Raw genomic sequence first — 16,627 nt, 5'->3', positions numbered from 1 at the left:
TACGGATAGTTTGAATAATTTGATCATAGGTTGAGATATAATATGAACATGGTTTCTAGTTTGCATTCGGGTATAGTTAATAGTTTTCATAGTTTCTGACTAGTGAATAATAAAAAGGTAGATATACTAAAATATATGGTGGTAAACGTATTAATGATTGTCTGTTCTTATGGAATAGAAGTGCTAAGGGAGTGCTTCTTTAGAAGAGATGTTTTATAAATGTGTGAGAGATAAAAAAAAGAAATGAGAATGTGCGGAATATTTTCTGAATTACTTTGTTGACATTGGAGAACTACATGTGATCATAAGTGATACTATTTGTTAGGCTGTGTCCCCGTGCTGGATATACGTAGGTGTTGAAGTTGTCCGGGTTTTACCGGTGCTCAGCTTCACTATACCTTTTGAGACACTTGTCAATTTCTTCATTCCATTTAATGTCTTTAATATAGGTACAGTAAAGGGACGGTATATCAAAAGTTTGGGAATTAGAACTTTTTTTACTCTCCCCATCCCCTGCTATACACTCTACAGAGTGTTTAAACGACTTTAGTAACATATAGATGTCTAGCTAGTAAAGGTGGTGTAGTTCCACTGGGCCCATTTAGAAACCGTGCTATGGGATGGTTTATGTTTTACCCGCCAATTTGCATGTTTGAATACTTTTTGCTGATAAATGTTCCAGCAGACACCTGTTAAAATTAACGTTGTATATGGGTATAGTGGTGCTACTGGGAATGGTGGGGGTTTCTGTTTGATTTTGTATGGTTCAGCAAGGGCGGGGGTGGGGGAGGTGGGTATGTTGGTGATTAAAACACAGAATTTAGTAACGTGCAGATGTCGAACTACTAAAGGTGATGTAGTACCACTGGGAGCACTTATAACGCGTCCTATGGCATGGTATATGTTTTACCTGCAAATTTGCATGTTTTAATACGTTTTGCTGATGAGCGTTTGGAGATATCTGTTGAAATTAAGCCTCTGTATGGCTATAGTAGCGCTTCTACATTTGCTGGGGCTCTTTCTTTTTTTGCGTATAGTTAAGCAAGGGTGGATGTGAAGGTGGTGTATTGGTACTGCGACTATTTATAAACCGTCTTATGATATGGTGTATGTTTTAGTTGCAAAATTGCAGGAGTGGACAGGGCGGAGGAGCCTACCCGCACTGATTATTGAATCCTACGACGTTGGGGACAATTGAGGAGGATATCCCAATTGAGTGGTTGTGCTGGGTGGCATCCCCCGTTAATACTGTGGAACTTAACCTATGATCTTGGGCCCGCGAGCAGCAGAGCATGGTTGGCGGGGCAATGACCATGTTCAAGGGCCTTAACTACAGTAAATGATCAGGTGTCCCCCTCTTGAGCCATTTCCCCAGGTCAATTCTAGGGCATCTAGGTCAGGTGAGCCCCCATTCAGTGCAGGCAGAACGCTGCGCTCTCTTGCTGTAGCTTCAGCGCCATTATCCTGAGGCCTGAGATCCACGGGGCGCCCAGCTTGCAGTTGTACTGGTTCATGGGATCACGGAGGTGATGAGCCCTACGCAGCGCTTAGCCTGTGCTTCGGTGGGTTGCAAATCTGGACCTGGCGGAGGGTGGGGTACAGAAGGCCTCACCACATCCTGATTCATGCTGCAATGACATTTCCAGAGTGAGGGAACTGTCTTCATCTCACAGAAGACTCCGGTGTTGGGCTTGTGTGCATTTCACTACTCGATTGGATGGCAATTGCATGTGTGGTGCCTTGGGAGGGTGTTTGTGGCTGCGCTGAGGATCCCTCCTCAGTGGATGTCTACCGCCGATGACACGGTTTAGCGACTGGGCCCAATTGGAGCTGCAGAGACTCTCTGGTGTGCACTGGGTGTCCAGCATTCACTGATTCTATTGCGGCCCAGCCCTCCGCAAAAGGAAGCCTAAAGGAGCCCCGCAGGTGCAGTCTAACAAATTGAACAAGTATGTGGTTCCGAAACAGCCGCCCATGGCTGAGGGAGCCATTGGTGATCGGGAGGACGCATCCGAAACATCTTTAAGCTCAATAATGGCGGCCATTCATGTTTTTGGAATGACGCTAGAAACAAAGATTGATAAAGTCTCCATTGAAATGAACTATATCGGTGCCGATATGAACAAGACCTTGGAGAGGGTTACAATGGCGGAGATGAACATAAAGGAACTGCAATCTACCACACGCAACCTGGAGGGGCAGGTCCAGCAACTAGTTCACCAACACAAACAAGTGGCCCTGAGGCTGGAGGTTCAGGAAGGAAGGGCCCATCAGAATAACATACGGGTGGTTGGGGTCCCGGAAGGGGTGGAGGGCCCTAGTATGAACCTTTTCCTGGACCTAATAGTGAACCATCTCAAATCTATTTGTCAACCTTCTTTACAGTGGAGAGGGCACACAGATCTCTGGTCCCTCTGCTGAAGCCAGGGCCCCCCCAGAACAATAATTTCAAGGATCCTGAACTATAGGGACTGGGACATTATTCTACAGGCTGCTCAGCTCCACAGTGATCTCCCTTATGAAAACACGACCGCTAAATTTTTCCAGGACTTTACTTTGAGGGTGCAGCAGGAGCGCTGCACCTTTGATGGAGTGAAGCGCGCCCTAAGGGAAAGGGGAATAAAGTACATGATGTGTTTCCCGGTAAGGGTGGGTGGATTCTTGACACATGTTCTTCCTAGATGGCCTCGCAACACACTAAACAAGCATTGGCATAACCAATAGGTCTCACCTTTGGGACCTTTTAAGTGTTTAACCATGCAACAGTTGATGTTGTTGCACCAAGTATATTGTGCTGCATAACTAAATACTTATAAGGTCCCAAAAGCGAGACCTACTGGCTATGTCAATGCTTGTTGTAAATGAGCTGCACAGAATGGTTCTAGAGCTTGGTATGTGAAAGTAAATTAATTGTTGATTGATAGCTACTCTCTTGGGCAGCAAAATAATTAATATCTGCACAATCACAAATTAGATGTTAATAGATTCTTGTCTGTAATATAAAAAGACTTTATCCTCGACTTTCATGAATTATTTTATTTCAATGTCTTGCAATGGAAAAATAACACTTTAACCACGATTCAATGAGAAACAAACCTCTTCACAGTTTTGGAAACATGGCATACATGTTGTGAAGGTAATCCTTTTGTGCCTGTGGGCTCTAGGAAATTGTACTTCTCTTGTTTCCTGCATCAGTCTTCGACTCCCAGTTTAAAAAGCATCATCCTGGCACCCACCCTCCAGCCCCAATATTTGGACTTTGTTTTCTTTTATCGTTTGAAATTGTGTACCCTCCAACCATGCCTCCCTACCCTTCTGCCTACATTGTTTAGTATTTCTGTAAGAAGAATGAATCTTTGTCAAAGTAATGGCCTTGTATTGGAGTTGAATTAATGGTAAATCACACCTTAAAATATCCACTTTTCCAGTGCAAGTTACTGGAAAATTAAATGTGTATCTCTTTTCACTGCAAATCTCCCCCTATAATGCTCCTGAACGTTGTTGACATCCTAGCTGTTGACAAGAAAGCTATTTTGTAGCATTCATTTAGCATAGGTTTGGAACCTTGACGTGTAGTGCTCAGTTTCACATTTTATTGGCATGACTGACTCGTATCACCCTGCAGTGGTACCACCTCTAACCTCTGTGTTGCTTAACCGTGCTTTCTCTTTCACACATTAGAACGATGTCAGTGCAGACATGCCATATGCAAATCAGACTTGACTCTGTGCCTCATGGGAACAGTCCAGACTGAACTACCAAGCCATGTCTTCCCTGGACCGGAATCAAGCATCCTAGGACCGGTTTCTGGCTATCAGCCTTCATCAGCCAGGATAGCTTGACTCCAGGGGCCTAGTGAGCATGGGACCGACGTCTGGGCATACCATTCCCACATAGGGTGAACAGCAAAACACGTAAGATGATGGACGGAATGTTGCACAATGGCAAAACATTCACCCCTAGTCACAGATCTGGGTTTAATACATTGTTATTTTGATCACCAAGCCACCTCAGTTCAGACAGGCCATATGCAAATCAGTCTTGACCCTGTGCCTCATGGGAACAGTCCATACCGAACTGCCAAGTTATGTCTTCCCTGGACCAGAATCAAGCATCCTAGGACCGGGTTCTGGCTATCAGCCTTAATCAGCAAGGATAGCTTGACTCCAGGGGCCTAGTGAGCACGGGACCCACGTCTGGCATACCCTTCCCACATAGGGTGAACAGCAAAACACACAAGATGATGGACGGAATGTTGCACAATGGCAAAACATTCACCCCCAGTCACAGATCTGGGTTTAATCCATTGTTATTTTGCTCACCAAGCCACCCCAGTTCAGACATGGCCATATGCATGAGTACAGGTACGGCAGGAGTTCAAGGGCCTGTGTCAAATCTAACCAGTATTTGTTTTGGGCACAGCCCTTGAATAATTTACACGCTGTACAGAGAGAAGATAAAAAACAAGCATTTGCCGCGCGGCCATAAAAGTAACGGGCTGCGCAGCCGTGAAAGCGTGCGCGTTCGAAAGTAAAAGTGATCGCGTCAAGAGGCGGAGCAAGGCGCACCCTCGTGTGCGATATAGTAAGCTGGTGGCTGCCTTTGGCAGCACTTGAAAAACCCGCTTACTAAATGTCTCGCTAGCCTAGCACATACGCTGGGCTCTAGCGAGACCTAAAAACTAAAGGTGCTGTCGTGGAATGGGAATGGTCTGGGAGACAAAATTAAACGGACCATGGTGTTACAATATCTCTGTAGACACTCTCTAGATGTAGTGCTCCTGCAGGAGATGCACCTGAAGGGAAATAATTATCTAGCGCTCAGTCGGTTTGGGTATACGCTTGTAACACATGCAGGGTTTACAACTGGTTCCAGGGGACAGCGATACTGCTCAAGAACTCGGTGACACTTGTGGTAACTCGCATATGGTGTGATCATATGGGGCGATATGTGACGTTGTCGGGGACATGGGAGGGTCATACCCTTAAGATATTTTCAGTATATATCGCTAATAGAATGCACGGGGTGACCTTCCCAGACCGTAGCAAATTATTGCTGAACATGCCAGTGGGTACTCTCTTCCTTGGAGGGAACATGAATGGGAAGATGTCACCGGAACTAGACCGAGATACACGCTCCCACAGAGTCGGGGGCTGCTGCCATTGAAGGTTTTTGCAACTGCAATGGGGTTGGTGGACCTGTGGAGACTACATAATCCCGTTGTCAGACAATATACTAACATTTCCACGGCACACAGTCGTGGGTCTCATTTGGATTATATCTTCACACACACTACCTCAGTAGGACTCTTTCAGGCTAGCTGTCACAGGGCCCAGGGAATATCTGATCATTCCCCGGTGGAGGTGTTTCTGCGGGGCCCAGTTAGGGACTGGACCCTACCACCGTGCTTAGACTCCTGTTTATTCAAGGATCAGGAGTTCCGGGAGCAGTATGAGGAGCGCACTGAGAAAAATTGTACAGAAAACCCGGGATCTGTGCAATAGACAGTATATTGTGGGAGGCATATCAAGCGGTGGCCAGGGACTTTGCGAAAGTGAAGGCCGGGGCTAGATGCAAAGAAAAGAGGGCACAATGTGACAGTTTGGATCAGGAGATTATAGCTCTTGAATCTGCACAAGGACCAGAACAGGGGGGCGATACCGGGCATCTACATACACTTAGACGTAAACAAAAAAAGTTCAGAGATCTGGAGGAAAATACAGCCCTTACTTACGCCATAGCGATGCAAAGACGCATATATGATTTAGGCGACAAGGCAAACAAACTCACTGCATAGTTGAAGAGGAGGGATAGAAGTTTTAACTGGGTCTCTGAGATTCAGATCTTGGAGGGTACTGTGAAGGGGACCGGCGCAGTCATAGCAGAGGTGTTCGCCCAATATTATGAAGGGATCTATCAAACCCAGACAGACAGGGGGAGGAGGATTGCACATAATTTCTAAAGGATATAGCTTTACTAACGCTCAGTGTGGAGGACCGGGAGGCGGTTGACTCGGTCTTCACTACAGAAGAATTCGAGGATGCCATATGGGACCTTCAATCCGGGAAAGCAGCAGACCCGAACCGCTTCCCGGCGGAGCTGTACAAATGTGTGGCAGGGCACCTGGCACACCACATGCTCTGTATGTTCCGAGAGGTGAGGGCAGAGGCCCGATTGCCTCCTGACCTCAGGACAGCTATTATTGTCATAATCCCTAAGAATAGTAAACCACAACATGGTTGTCATTCATACCTACCGATTTCACTCCTGAATTTTGAGGCCAAGGTATTGGCTAAGGCGCTTGCAAATAGATTTACCGGACCAGTCCAGATTTATGCTTCACAGAAACAACAGGTTAAATCTGCGTCGTTTATATGGGGTAATGCACATGGTACAGCAGCGACGTGACGACCAGGCGACAGTCCTATCACTCGAAGCTCATATGGCTTTTGATAGTATTGAGTGGCCATATTTGTTTGCTGTTCTCACTAAGCTCGGATTCGGGCCGGGCTTCCGCACCTGGATTGAGCTTCTGTACACTGCCCCGCTGGCGTGTGTCAGGGTTAATGGAACAGTGGAAAGAGTTTTCCGACTGCATTGGGGTGCGTGGCAGGGCTGTCCGCTCTCGCCGGTGCTCTTTGAGCTAGCACTTGAACCGCTGGCCTCATGGGTAAGTGATTTGTTGTTGGGAGGTATTGATGTGGGAGGGGGTGGGAAGAATGTATCTCCCTATATGCATTCAATATCCTGCTGTACGCCCATAGACCTAGACAGACCTTTCATAGGCTTATCCATATCATATGGTCCTTTGGTAAATGTTCCGGATATCGTATACATTGGGATAAATCCTTGGTATACACTCTTGCGGGGAGCCTCCGGTTCTAACATCGGCAAGTGAGGAGCTGGTCCACAAAGATTCCTTTAAATATTTGGGTATCTGTATCACCAAAACGGAGTTGTATAGGTTGAAGGGGGATGTGGCCCATTGGCATCCCTTACTGGTCTCCCTTATGGGAAGGGCAGTTTTGTTCAAAATGATGGGCCTCCCATGCCTCCTGTACGCTATACAGAATACCCCATTTCAGATCCCGGAAGTTTTCTTCTGTGCGATTGAGTCTGAACAACGAACATTGATATGGAGGGGTTGACCTAGGAACCCCCTAAAGAACCGGCAGAGAGGGGTCTACAAAGGGGGGCTGGTGGTCCAGGACACTAGAAAATATTATTAGGCAGCCCAAGCCCAGCTTGTCAACATTAATGGGTGATTCTTTTAGCCGACTGAGGAGCCAGCCTACCTCGTTGATCGATTTGCTATGGTACGGGTAGCTAACTGTCTCCTTTCTACGGGGAAGGAAGGGCACCCCATCCCTTCCATGCCACACTCAGATAGTGGTTATAGCATGGCGGAAGGTGACTAAAATGATTGTTTGGGAGGCCAGACTCACCGAACAAACATCAAAGAGGTGAGTCATCTGAAGGGTTTCCATAGGTGGAGTAGCATAGGCATTGATCTCCTGGGGACATTTGGAAAAAGGGGTAAATGATTACATTTGACTGTCTTCAGAGAGAGTTCCACATGGGTACAGCTGAACACTTCAGATACCTACAGCTGAGACACACACTTCACTGCCACCTGAAGGATGGGGACTCCATACTGGAGTACACACCACTTGAAGACAGACTCCTACTTGATCGCGTGATAGATAGGGCGATATCCCTTACCTACAAAAGCAAACAAATAATATACCTAACTGTCTGGACCACTTAGGGGCGGCCTGGGAATCGAATGTGGATCTCCTTGAAGATGATGACTGGGGAGAGGCTCTGCAGTGCCCCAGAGAGATAGCTGTACGAGCAAGATCTAGGTTGATTCAACTCCGCATCTTACACAGGTCATACTCATGGAGGACTGTAAGTACCGTATGGTCCATTGTACGTCGGCGCAGTGTATTAGTGGCTATCGCGAGACAGGAACTTTCTTCCACATATTGTGAGCCTGCCCCATGATTCAGAAATTTTGGGCTGGATTGGCCAGAGTGATGACAATGATAGTTGGGGAGCAGATCCCAGTAGAAGTGAGATGGCATATCCTCGGGTGACAGGCAAAATAGTATGGCCCAAATGGGCCACGCCATGGCTTGCCCTGGCAGGAGTGGTGGCAAAGCGCAACAGTCCCCGTGCATGGGGCGCCAGTGCAGTCCCAATGGTGGAATCCTGGGAAAATTATCTGGATTGGTGCCAACTGGCTGAGCAGGCAATATATCAGAGATGGGGATGCCCACATAAATGGGAGAAGATATGGGGGGCTTTGATGGGTTACAGACTGGACAGCTCCAAGTCTAATAAAGGACCTCTGGCATGTTAGAGCTCAATGTTGAATGATTTTACCACAGGTCAGATTGGTTTGGTGGGCGGGCATTGGGAGGGTTGAATTATGGTAATATTTAGTATCCATACACACCAAATTCACTCTATGTATACTGTAATATTTCCTGAAGCATTTGTACTTTTCTGGTTAATGAAAATAATTTTTTTTTAAACGGATAACACACAAAGGCAAAGAAAAGGTCTTCCATACGCCAAAAGCAGCAATGGAATATACTTGGCAAGCAACAAGTAAAAATGGCAGCACATAGTAGAGGACTGACAGCAATGAAAGTAATTGCCAACATGCGGAGAAGTAGGGAAATGAAGGTAGATAAAATATGACAGTAAGACCATTAAAGCCACAAAAAAAGTTACAAGGCAGTGGGAAATTAAACAAGAAGTAAAAGTAGAAGAAGCCTAATGAAACTAAGAAGCTGCGCAACGTCACACCCACTGTGCCTCTAATTCTAGCCCTATGGCAGATTACAAAAACGTTAAGCTCATGGCCCATCCCTTCCCAAGAGGGGATGAGAGTTGGGTCTCTGGCGCGCCCCCACAGTGGGTAAGTCCCAAGCTTTTGTATGCAAGTAATGCACCACTTTAGAGCTGTTAAACTCATCAAGGTATGGGTAAATGTTATAGTGTTTAAAAGGGAATTCTCCAGCAAGTTTGGGATGCCGCAGAGGGTGTGGGGGGATTGTTGTATCAGTTCAACATGAGTCACCACACACGATATACAACACAGGTACACACATGACTACATCACGTCACATATCCACAATTATATCATCCCTGAGTATATAATGAATGATCGGAGGCGTAAAACAACAATAAAATAGGTAACATAGAACGGGCAGGGCCTAATGACTAGGAAAATAAGGCTAGTGCTGGCATATCTCGGCAGGCATTACATAGAAATCACAATGCTACAAGAAACGCATCTCACCACTCAAACCGATAAAGAGGTAGGCAGGAGATGGGCAGAAATTGCGGTAGCCTCCTTGTACTCATGCTACTCAAGAGGAGTATACAATTTAAGGAAGATAGAGTCACCAAAGACTATCAAGTCCAGTATGTAATATTGATTGGCACACTACGGGGCACCAAAATATGCATGATTAATACATATGGGCCAAACACAGATGACCCGGGATTTTACAGATCAATATGGGATAGATTGCAGGAATTGCCACAGATGGAAATAATATGGGGAGGAGATCTTAATGTCAATTTGGACACAGCAGTTGATAGATTGTCCACAGCTAAGGAGCATCACAGACAAGCTGCCCAAGTGATATTAGATGGCATGGAAGAATTCCATAAGGCGCCTAAGAAACCCTGGGAAACCAGAGAGTATATACACATCCACTGTGTACTCAAGCTGGACTAGGATAGACTACTGGCTCACCTCAGTGGGAGCCAATAGCTGGGTGACAGATGTATGTCACCTCCCAAGAACGCTTTCAGACCATAGACCAGTCCAGATGTCATTAGACATACCAACATACGTGCCACCACATATATGGTGGTTCAACACAAAATCACTATATGACCCAGAGTACCACACAACAATAAACTAGGCCATAGAGGAATATTTCCAGTTGAATGTGGGCTCAGTATATGACGCGAGAATAGAATGGGAGGTCTTTAAAGCCATAATCCTGGGGGTCTGCACAGGGACAAGTGCAGACGTCTTAAAAAATATACGTACACAACTGCAAAAAACTGAAGTGAAAATTAAAGCACTTGAAGTGGAGTATGATCGTACACATAATGCGGAAGTGCTAGGCTCTATACGAGAAAACTGTCATTATATGATGAATATGCAGAAGATGAAGTCAAATATAGGTTGAAGAGGCACAGAGCGAGTGCATATGGAGAAGAGGGGTCGATCAGGTCGTGCACTTGGCCAAAAAATACAAACTAAAAGTACGCAACAGACAATCATACAGATTACTGATGATGATGGTATAACACACTATGATGTTAGAAGTATTTCTCACACCTTTGCAGAGGCATACCGCAAAATGTATGCTACTCTCAAAACTGAGGTCGCATAGGAAATAGTAGACTATCTAGAGGACTTAGCGTTAGCTTGGTTATCGGACTGCCAAAGAGAATGCCCACCAACAACAGCGGCAGCCCTGTAAACCTGAACTATGGGCAAACAATCATAGAATCCTAACAAGAAATCAAGGTACCACAATAGGTGGATCAAATTTTAAACAAAACATTAAAAAAACCTAAAGAAAACATTATAATAAGAAATATGTGGAAAATTATACCAATGGAGACACAGAAAAGGAAAAAAAAGAAAGAGAAAAAGGAGAAAAAAAGAGAAAATCAATGTTTAAATATATACAATTCATAAAAAAAGTTTTATTAACAATGATAAATAATTCAATCTTAAAACAAATAAGACAAAAGGTGTTCAACACAATACACAAATAAAGACCTATAAACAATGCAATTTGTAAACAGACAAGTGGCTGAGGAAAAAAGGTTTACAAAAATCAGAAGTTCAGGACAAAACTGAAACAACACAAAGCAAACAATGTGTCCTCTTGAATTTCGGCCACATATGTGCATCAACAGCATTTTGACCATAGTGAAACTAAATGGTCATCATCAGGACAAACGGTAATTATATGAGCGTCCGTACCAGTTTCAATAAAATATCTAAAAACAAAAATACGTAGACATGAGTATCAAACATTCAAGGGTTATATTACAGCAAAAAGTGAGAGACAAAATCCCTCTGAATTTAGAAAAAAGAGAGAAGAGATAAAACATAATGCGCCTGGATAGGACTTCCACAACCAAGAAGAAGGGGAGAAAAGACCCTTCAACCATCTTCTATATAGGAGAAAAGAATGGATGAATGTGCCAAAATGTCCCATAACTCCAAAACAAGGAGATGTAATATACGATTCACCTATTGTTAAAGTAGACCCAACTGAAGGTGCAACAATCGTATATAGTCTGCCCGGAAAATGACTCAGTAGAATGAAGCTATAAAACCAAAAAAGGAATGAACAACTATTAGTGACCCTATCCACCTGTGCAAAGGGGCAGAGAAGGCAAGAGTGACACATGCCATACTCACATCAAGGGAAAATGCTGAATTATAATTGCAGGAGGTTATGCATGAACTCAAAAGCTCCAAGATTAGGTGAAATAATGCTAGTGCTAATAGATCACATAATTACAGGTTTTTATTCATGAATAAACTAAAGAAAGGGGAGGAAAGATAACAAATATATATATTTTTTATGTATTAATTAGAAAGATCAGCAAGTTATCCAAAATGTCAGGATGTTACCTGTCAGTCGCCTTTAATAAATTGGCATTAACATATGGGTCACTGGCTTAGTCCAGCCCCAAAGGTTCTGAAATGGAACCAAATATGACATTCAGGCTTTCAACTACATTGAAAAAGTCAAAAGTCAAACTCCTGAGTTTAAGCTTGAACAAAAATGGTAACATTATTCAGCGTGCAAACAATACAGCTGTAATCAAAGGAATGAAACATAGATAGAGGATAAGCACTTAATTTGCTGAACTTTTTAAATAAAAGTGTGAAAAGACCTTAATAAGTATAGATTCCCAAACAATATACAAACAATGCTACTGTAACCCAAGGAATGAGAAATTAATTAGAGATAAGCTCATCAAATACTAACCATGTCAGATACAATTATGACAGCAACAGCTAACACAATGTAAATGCCTCAGTTCGATGTCAATCAAATGTTGTCGTAAGGTAGGAGGAATCAATCTTTAAATCTTGTATTACTATTAAAAACTGGCCATAAAAATAACACTGGTGATTACTATATGCACTGTGTATGCCCCCATACAATTTAGAGTAGAAAAGCGCATTACCATCAAACCTTACTGTACTTGGAATGAAGGCCGTGATCCCTGCAAGGAGACAGGCTCACACGCATCTCATCCTGAAGAGACAGCCTCTCAACCAAGGCAGGTTATGCCTATTACAGAGTCTCAGTAACATAGCTTGGAGCTATAATTCCAAGAATTGAAGGGGGGAAAAACACCAAGCTTCTTACCTGTAGCACGCTGTCCACACAAATAACTCCTGTAAGGGTATTCAAGCCCAGAACCAGAGATTAAATAACACGCCCATGCGCGGGGTCACTTCCTGAAAAGCTTATACAAAAGTGAAAAAGTACTTACACCGACCTAGGCGAGAGTCGGCCATCTTTAAACGGGTCAATGATACTCCTAAACTAGTTCCTTGCTGTGAGAGCCTCACTGTTCGTTGAATACTTCTAGCAGGACATTAAAAGAGAAACTGTTGACATCAACCATATTAGCATTTAAACTGTTATTGAAATCAAACCTATTATTACATTTTTCTGCAAATTTTCCAGTATTGTAAAAGGGTCTAATAGGAAATGTAAATCCTGTGCGGTATGTTGGTTATGCCTATCAAGAAAGGATAATTTGTATACATTTTAAAAGAATGGGTAAAAGAAAGGCGGAAGCAAATAACGGACTTCTCAAGAAGGTTGAGCCCAAAACCGGCTATTAACTCACGTTCATCTTTATTGAACTACCTTATGGGGGCGATGGGGGCAATAGAGTAACAAATAAGTACTGTTGAGGAGACCCTTAATGTGGAAACCAGGGGAGAAAGCCCACATGTTGAGACAATACCGATAGAAAGACCTTTAACAGAAAATGTGAATGAAAGTGAACTGTATAAAAATGGATGTGTCCAAAATGTATCAGACAAGGTGCGGCTGGTGAAGAGAATAGTGAACCACAGCCATCAATAAGCCCAAAGAAAACGGTGGAAGAAAACAGGGAAATCAGGATATTGCAAGAGGAGCGCCTATGCCAAAAAACTCTGAGCATAAAAGCTCAGAAAAGAGTAACAAAGAGGAAAAAAGTAATAACGCCGTCACAGCTAGGTCAGAGTACTAAACCATCAAATCCCAAGGAGCCTTTATGTTCAAGGGATGACATAAGAAAACTGTCTGGACAAATAGAAGGACTAGAAAGCATTCTTAGAGAATCTCTAATAAAGATGGAGGAGAGGTTAAAATCTATAGAGGTCTCCTTAGAAAAACACCTCGGACAAAATACCCACTGAAGAAATAATGATAAAAGCAAAAGTATGGCTGCCACGAGATCTAGGACAACTACAGATTTTAACAGAATGCCATCAGAAGCAGTAAATATGCAAATTACACGTGAGGGGGAACAAGGAGGGTTGAATTTAACGAACCAGGCAAATAAGGGAAATCAGATAAGAACACTGGGGGCAAAAACCTATTCGGGCTCAGATAGGTATCATCTAAACTATAGTGGATGAAGAGACTAAATGGACAATCTCAGGGGAAGGAATTAAATGACATCTCACCACAAAGTAGTCAACAGAACTTTACCCCCACATACGTCCTAAAATTCTGCCCTGAAATCACTTCACCATCCTTAGACCGCCCACCGGAAGATACTCCCTATGTAGTAATTTTGACAAATATCCCGAAGCTCTCTGACCATGAAAACGAATCCTGGGTTGCTCTAAGAAATAAATCCCTACATTGGCTGAGTACCAGGACAGGATTGAACAGGGTACTTAATACCAAATTTAAAATGGTAAGACGAATAGCCTGGATAGGTAAATGTTGCAAAGCTCTCTTGGGGGACTACGTGGTTTTAACATTCAGATCTCCTCACTTGGTGAGAACAATACTTGAGAGAGCAGGGAGTGATCCTATTAGTCCCCAAAAAGTAAACATTGTTCCACTAGGTCACTTTTACCAACCAGCAAATATATTGGGAAATGTAAACACAAATTGGACCCACTCAGTTGAGATCCATCCCAGATACAATGTACAAGTAGAAAATCGATTTGATTGCTTCCGTAATTTAGAAGCGATAGACTGAATGACAACGGAGGTGGTACAATACTTTGGAAGTAAAAAGGCGACAGATAAAAATATGTCTATTAAATAAAGAAAGTATGGGTTTTCTAACAACTATCTAGTCCCTGATAATATTCAGCAAACATCAATGCTGTTAGCCGAAACCATAACACAGCCCGAATTGATTAATGTGGTGTCTACATCTAGCCAACTGGTAAAGGATATTGCACCTGTAATAGAGAAAACCCACTCACAGATACCATCCCCTGCTCCTATTAAAAAAAATTGTAGAGGTCACACAGACAAAAAGAACACGTAGAAATCAAACTGAGGTTACAAATTTGGTATATTGGAATGTATAAGGAATTCGATCTAAGCTGGCTAATCCACTGTGGTGTGAGTTTATATAACATTTTTCAATGATGTGCTTCCAAGAAACTTGAGTAAAGGAGGCTGTACATATAAATGGTTATTGAACCAATCACACAGCAGCAGTGGTGGGGAATCATGGGAGGGCAAAGCGGGGTTTGACCACCTATGTATCTAATATAGTAACTGTGGGAAAAGTTAAATTCATCCATGCAAATGATGAAAGAGGCGTTTGATGTTGAAGGCAGTTTAATCCGTCCTTTTAAGTTGGGAAGCAGTTACATAATTGCCCATAACATAAAAATAGTTAACCGCCCCCAGAACACTCACACTCGGAGTGGAACAAGACCACATCAAACACGAGAATGAAATTGCTGTGAATGGAACGTGACCTCCACAAGCACGGAAAGAAACGTGCTCGTGGGAACCACGCTCACTTATGTAAAACATATATAACACATCCTCCCCCTTTTATTATTTTTTTTATGTGCTAATTCATGACAAAGTATTTAAATCTCTCAGGAAAATGGTGTTCATGTTTCCTCCTAGAAGAGTCTCTGTCCCAATGGGAGCGACCTGGATTCTGTTTGGAAGAAAGATTATTGTGTGCATCACGTAAACATGCATTTTTGCTGGTATTCTTAAGTGAATGACAATTCCCCTTGAACAAGGAAATCCTGTTCAGGGTCCAAACACTCCCTCCTTCTATTCTCACCGCATTTTTAAACACTTCAATAATTCTCTTTGACCAGCGTTGGGAACCTTTATGAACATTTTCTTTTCTTCTTATGCACACAAGATCACCAATAACAATTTTTTGTTTGCTTCCAGAACATCTTTTTTTTATCCATGACCCGTTTCATTTTCCCTTTGTATATCTTGACCCTTTGTTTGACCACATCATAGTCAGTAGCAGTCAATTTATCATCACTCAAACATTTTTTAAGCCACCACCAGACTAAATATGTGCTTGGTTTGCATCCCCTCAAAAGTTCAAAAGGACTTGCTAAAGTGACTGAATTGGGAGAAGTCCTATATGCTAGTAGCATGGATTGCAAAGCATTACGCCAATTAAGACCCCCCTTTATAGATAGTTGGATAGCTTCCTTTGTAACAAGGTTAAAACATTGTACTTGACCATTGGCCTCGGGATGGAACACAGCTATCTTTCTATGGGTTTCCCAAAAATGACTCCATCTCCTTACTAATGAATTGAGGCCCATTATCCGTAACAATTTCTTGTGGAATTTCTTGTGGAATCCCTTCTCTGCAAAAAATATTATCCGGAAACTCAATCACACTTTGTGAATTTACCTCTCTGACCATCTTGACCTCAGGCCACTTTGAGAAGTAGTCAATTAAAACAATGCCAAAAGATTCATCTTTGGGTAGGACAAGGAATGGACCAATGATATCTAGACCCAATTTCCTCCATGGACCAACAGGAAAATCAACAGGATTAGATTCAACACGCAAAGGTACAGCGGATTTATCATTATTTGAACACTTAGTGCACTGGCGTACAAAATGTTCAACTGATAAATCTATTCCAGGCCAACAAAATGCTTCCCTGATACGTATCCGAGTAAAGGAGATCCCAAGGTGTCCCTCATGACCTAACTCCATAAAAGTATCTCTCAAGGCAAAAGAGGGAATTATTTTATCCTCTCTCAAGACTAACCCATTCTCAATAGCTAGTTCATCCTGGATCTTAGAAAAACTCATCATTTCACCAGACAGTTTCCTTAATTCCGGCCAACCTTGCACAATGTATTTCTTGACAGTATTTAATTCAACGTCCTTTTCCATTACTGAAATCCAAATATCCTCACAAAGAGCAGGTTTCCCACCATGTATTAAATTCACATCATGTGTAGTAAAAGCTACTTCACAATCACCATCCTGATGAATTTCTTCGTTAGCAATAGGTAATCTAAACATACAGTCAGCGTGCATATTTGCCTTTCCTTGAACATACTCCATACTAAAACGGAAAG

The 16,627-nt window shown here is 42.9% G+C and overlaps 1 protein-coding gene across 3 annotated transcripts in view; it reads right to left on the bottom strand.

Annotated features, from left to right (window-relative positions):
• The window catches only part of LOC144823461 (receptor-interacting serine/threonine-protein kinase 3-like), a 1,695,550-nt gene that overhangs the window by 361,060 nt on the left and 1,317,863 nt on the right, over positions 1-16,627 (bottom strand). The window lies entirely within an intron of this gene.

The sequence above is a fragment of the Lissotriton helveticus genome, chromosome 3_1 (genome assembly GCF_964261635.1).
Source record: "Lissotriton helveticus chromosome 3_1, aLisHel1.1, whole genome shotgun sequence".
In the NCBI taxonomy this organism is placed as follows: domain Eukaryota; kingdom Metazoa; phylum Chordata; class Amphibia; order Caudata; family Salamandridae; genus Lissotriton; species Lissotriton helveticus.
Note: the sequence above shows the minus strand (reverse complement) of the source record. Positions and strands in the feature narration are given on the sequence as shown.